At 48.4% G+C, this 5,116-nt stretch overlaps 4 long non-coding RNA genes across 6 annotated transcripts in view; all 4 read left to right on the top strand.

The window, feature by feature from the left end:
- The window catches only part of LOC117831832, a 2,340-nt gene extending 2,186 nt beyond the window's left edge, over positions 1-154 (top strand). For 2 of the 3 annotated variants that reach the window (XR_004635088.1, XR_004635089.1), the window contains exon 6: positions 1-152. This exon is cut by the window's left edge and continues 311 nt beyond it. This is a non-coding gene — a long non-coding RNA (uncharacterized LOC117831832). The other variant, XR_004635090.1, reaches the window with a different exon arrangement.
- A 200-nt stretch (positions 155-354) lies between these two features.
- LOC117831830 lies at positions 355-1,414 on the top strand. Its single transcript, XR_004635086.1, has 3 exons — positions 355-468; positions 712-1,061; positions 1,255-1,414. It is a non-coding gene; the product is annotated as an uncharacterized LOC117831830 (long non-coding RNA).
- A 655-nt stretch (positions 1,415-2,069) lies between these two features.
- On the top strand, positions 2,070-2,909 carry LOC117831831. Its single transcript, XR_004635087.1, has 2 exons — positions 2,070-2,414; positions 2,835-2,909. It is a non-coding gene; the product is annotated as an uncharacterized LOC117831831 (long non-coding RNA).
- A 781-nt stretch (positions 2,910-3,690) lies between these two features.
- On the top strand, positions 3,691-5,116 carry LOC117832790. Its single transcript, XR_004635260.1, has 3 exons — positions 3,691-3,923; positions 4,116-4,189; positions 5,054-5,116. It is a non-coding gene; the product is annotated as an uncharacterized LOC117832790 (long non-coding RNA).

Below are 5,116 nucleotides of genomic sequence, written 5' to 3' on the forward strand. Positions count from 1 at the left end.
GTGGGAGTGTTAATTTAAAGTGTTTTGCTAACACTAATACATTTTTATTCCCCTCCTGTGCTTGCAGGCTTATGGGGATTTCTAGTTTAAGTGCTGGCCCCAGTGCTGCAGCATGAGACCAGCAGTCTCCCGGGTCCAATGGATCTTGTCCTCCACAGTCTTAAAGGAGGTTTGTGGGAGTTTTGTTATGAATCTTAGATTTTTCTCAATATATTCATTCAGGCGGATCAGGGCCAGAACTTCTGCTGTGGGGAGAGCTCCAGAGAAATTAATCAGAGGGACCCATATCTCCGCCTGAGGGAATGTATTTGTAGCAGCCCTCACTGCAGTCTGCAGCTGCTTAACCGTGGTCTGTTGAATGTTCTGATTTCTATTGTTCAGACCGAAGGACAGGACCACCTTCTCCACCGTGGTGGAGACGACGGACCTGGAGAGGATGGCCTCAGCGTGCCTGAAAGTGGCTCCTGGGTAACTGTCGATCTGCAGCCCCTCTATGTTACATGGAGGGATTCTGGCCACGTTTGAGTCCCCCATGATGAGCCATTTCTTTGTAACACTGAGGTTCCAATCCTTCATTTTGTTCTTTGTGTTAATGTGCCTGCTGGGTTTGCACCTTGGTGTCTGTGCGGTTTCATGTGTCTCTGTCTCTGTCTCTGTCTCTGTCTCTGTCTCTTTTTCAGGTGGATTTGAATTTGTGCTTTGTGGTCCTAGGTTCAGCTGGCGTTGGACCGCAGACCTCAGCCTGCACGGAGTTGAGACAGCCACAGGACTGGGAGCAGGTGGAGGTGTCTGTGTCTGTACAGGGGGGATCGGACTCAGTTGAGCTTCCAGCTCCTGTGGGGTCGAATCAATAATTGTGTCCTGTCCCTCATACACACAGGGGTTACGATGAAGGGAGACATCAGGCCCGACCTCCTTGGCTGGAGTGCGTTTCACCCTCTGGGCCTTAGGTGAGGCCTCCCGGGGGGCAGGGGAGAGGAAAGTCTCCTCACCCACTGCAGGAGACCACTCACCCTGGGCCGGCTCGGTCATTGTGGCTACGGAGACAGGCCCCGCCGCAGGTGAGGGCTGCGGCTGCGGGACAATCTCCGCCACCACGTGCATGACGTGAGCCTGAGGGGGGGCGGTGGTAGGGGTGGGAGAAATGCACTCTGTTTCAGTTGCGTGTGGGGGTGTGGGTGCAGGAAGTGCAGGTGCGGGTGTGTTTGTAGGCTGCGTGAGTCCAGCCACCAACAGAGCTTCTGTCTGCTCCAGGGTGCCCGCGTCGAGGCGACGGCCCAGGTTCTTTCGCGCCCAGGAAGAAGCCACCTCGAGCGGAGCACGCCAGTGGTGAGCAGACATTTTGCTCAGTTTCACCACTTCAGCCTCCATCACTGCCTCATAATGCTCCCTTAAAATTATCATGGTTGTGTATGCCCAGTTTTTCGCATTCCCCTCTATCAGGGCCTGCGTGTGAGGAGTGGGAGCCGCTGGCTTGATGTTCTCTGCCAGGTTCTGCCCCATTCTGGCGATGGAAGGAGGAGGGTCAGATGCAGAGACATTCTTGAGGTGGTGGACCGTTTTGATGATTGTGTGCAACACACGCACCTTTTTCACAAAGTCAGGGTCGTCTGACCACTCCTCCCTGTTGTTCTGTTTGTCCCTTTTATTATTGTCGTTGTTGTTGTTGTTGTACATGTCTCTTTTATTGTTGTTGTTCATGTACTTTTTGCTGTAAAGAGTCTTTGTAAACTCTTTGTGTTTACGTGTGTTGTTTTTTCTGGGTCCATAGGGAGCCCGTGGTTCCAAAAATTGAGGCTTGTTGCCTTGTTCGTAAGGACGGCGGCGATATCCATCGTTCCTGTTGTCCCCACGTCTGACCCGGGTGACAGAGGCGTAGGTGCGCCTCTGTCCAGGGCCAGAGCGTGAGCGTCCAAACGGAGGAGAGTGACGCCTGCGTGGGCTGAAGTCCCGGGGTCGCCCCTCGCCACGGCGGTCCATCCGACCGTGGCGGTAGCGGACCTCGGTCCAGCCAGCGTCATCATTGTATCCTCTCATGTTCGTGTGAACAGTTGAGGAGGTAAGTATAATATTGTGTATTTATTTATAATATATTTTTGTATTTTTATGTTGATTTAATTAATTCTTAATTGTTTTCCACAGGTTGGGATGGCTATAAATTGATAAGGGGTGATTAAACTAAATAACAGGCTTATGTCGCGACGTTTCGGCCCTATCTGGGCCTTCTTCAGGCAGCCTGTTGATTCAAACTAAGTCTAAATGCGTGTCCTTTTTTCCTATTCTAATCCTAAGTGTGTATCTGCTTTCTGCTCCTAGGGAGAGGTCTGCTCTGCATGCAGGATGAGAGAGAAGTGAGGGGAGAAGTGAGGCTGCTCCCCTCACAGCCTCTGCAGCTAGCCACGCCCCCTCCCAGGGTCAGTTGCAGTCCTGTTAGGATTTGAATTTCGAGTTGAGCCAATAGGAGGGCAGGATTTTAAAATAGTGCTTTAGAGGGGATTTTTTAGTCTTTTTTAGGTTTATTTGAAAATACAATTAATTTGCAACTGTATTTTAGATTTTTCTGTGAATTTTCCTGTATTTTTTGTTGTTTGTTTAGTTAGTTTTTAATTAGTTTTTCAGGTTTGGGTAAGTATAGGTAGGATTTGTGCATTCTTTTTGTGCTTTTTTCCTATTTTACATGTTTTACATTTTTTACAGGTGTGGTAAGTATAGATTGTTTTTGTTAATTGATTCATTGTTAGGAAATTGTTGTTTGTTTGATAAATTGTTCAGGTTTGGATCAGTACAATTAAGTTTCACGTAATTTTCTTGTCCTTTTTTCCTTTTTTCCGCAGGTGTGGTGAGTATAGGGTGTTAATAAATTGTTGTTCGGGTGTTTTAATAAATTTGCTCTTTTGCAATAAATCATATCATGAGTCTTTTGGTCATTTCTTTGTTTGTTTGTTTGTTTGTACTACCAATAAGCCCCAGATCTGAGAGCTGGAGGCACGGGCGTGTTAGGAGTTGGGGTTAGGGACCGGGTTAGGGTTAGGGTTAGGGTAAGGGTTAGGGTTAGGGTTAGGTTTAGGAAAGGTTAGGGTTAGGGTTAGGGTTAGGAAAGGTTAGGGTTAGGGTTAGGGTAAGGAGTTGGGGTTAGGGACCGGGTTAGGGTTAGGGTTAGGGTAAGGGTTAGGGTTAGGGTTAGGTTTAGGAAAGGTTAGGGTTAGGAAAGGTTAGGGTTAGGGTTAGGGTAAGGGTTAGGGTTAGGGTTAGGGTTAGGAGGAAAGGTTAGGGTTAGGAAAGGTTAGGGTTAGGGTTAGGGTAAGGGTTAGGGTTAGGGTTAGGGTAAGGGTTAGGATTAGGGTTAGGGTTAGGAAAGGTTAGGGTTAGGGTTAGGGTTAGGGTAAGGGTTAGGGTTAGGGTTAGGGTTAGGAAAGGTTAGGGTTAGGGTTAGGGTTAGGAAAGGTTAGGGTTAGGGTTAGGGTAAGGGTTAGGGTTAGGGTTAGGAAAGGTTAGGGTTAGGGTTAGGGTTAGGGTAAGGGTTAGGGTTAGGGTTAGGGTTAGGAAAGGTTAGGGTTAGGGTTAGGGTTAGGAAAGGTTAGGGTTAGGGTTAGGGTTAGGGTAAGGGTTAGGGTTAGGGTTAGGGTTAGGAAAGGTTAGGGTTAGGGTTAGGGTTAGGAAAGGTTAGGGTTAGGGTTAGGAAAGGTTAGGGTTAGGAAAGGTTAGAATTAAGGATCCCGGTCCAATGCACAGGCCATCACAGCTCTCCACCAGGGCCTAAGGCCTACCTCTCATTGAGGCCTTGGGGGTGAAGCGTGCCGAGTCTGGCGATCCAAATACGTTCGGCTCGCCGTCTTTGAGCCACACTCCATTTTGGGTCCGCCTCCAGGACTGAGGCCCGGACAGCGTCCCATCCGTGGAGGAGGAAGTGTCCCACCACTAAGGTATGACTCTCCCTACCTCTCAAAATATTGTGTCTGTGCTGCGTGAACCTCACCAGGATCGTGTTTCCCGTCTCACCTACGTACTGTGTCCCACAGGTAGCGCAGGTGATCAGGTAGACACAGTTCCTGGTTAGAGGGCTTCCCCGCAGCTGCACTCTAAAAATTGTTTTGTTTCGTGTGTTTTGCAACCAGGTCTGGTGCTTGAAAAATTGCCCGTGACCCCTGGGTGCAGAGGTCAACAAAGGCGAGAGTTTTGCTTTAACAAGGTAGGATTGCAGATTTCTGTTCCTCCTATAGGCTGCAATGATCCTCCTGTTCTGCAGCAGGTCTGTCCCTCCAAGGATAGAACTAAAATTGCTCCTGATTGCTCTCACCAATTTCACAGTGGATGGTGAGTATGTAGTGACAAAGGGGAGGATTGGAGAGGTCTGTTTGGGCCTAGTCTCCAGAAATGTTTTCAGACACTTTCTCAGGAAAGAGCGACAGTACCCTCTGGTGGCCAAAACCGAGAACAGCGTCTTAGTGGCCTGTTTAAAATCCCCCTTGTCACTACAGATCCTGTGAAAACGGAGCAGCTGGGACTTCACCAGCCCAGCAAAGGTATGTCTGGGGTGGTGACTCGTCCTAAAGAGCAGGGCGTGGGTGTCCGTCTCTTTAAAGAACACCCTAATATCCAGTATGTTTTTTTCCTGGAATCCCACACCTTTGTAGGTGGTGGTATCCAGGAAATCAACAGACATGAAGCTGGTGGTGGATTTCAGGGTGATGGATGTGTTATGGTGGTTGAGGGTGTGCAGAAATACTTTGAACTCCTCCTCTGAGTGGGGCCAGACACCCCAGATATCATCTAGATATCTAAAATAATGGAGAGGTTTCTTCGCGCAAGAGGCTAGGGCTAATCTCTCCCACTCTGCCATGAAGATATTAGCATACGCTGGGGCGAACTTTTTACCCATAGCGGTGCCTTTAATTTGAAGGAAGAAGTCCCCATTAAAGGTGAAGTCATTGCGGGTCAGATTAATTTCTAGTAATTGAAGTAATTCTTTGTCTGGTCTTTTTTTGTTTGGGTACTTTTGGAAAATGTTTTTGATAGCTTGTATGCCTTCCTGTATGTCGATGTTTGTATACAGGCTATCGATGTCCAGTGTGAACAACATGGCGTCCTGGGGAATGTGAAGTGTCCTGATTGTTTC

Source organism: Notolabrus celidotus, chromosome 20 (assembly GCF_009762535.1).
Source record: "Notolabrus celidotus isolate fNotCel1 chromosome 20, fNotCel1.pri, whole genome shotgun sequence".
Classification (NCBI taxonomy): Eukaryota; Metazoa; Chordata; class Actinopteri; order Labriformes; family Labridae; genus Notolabrus; species Notolabrus celidotus.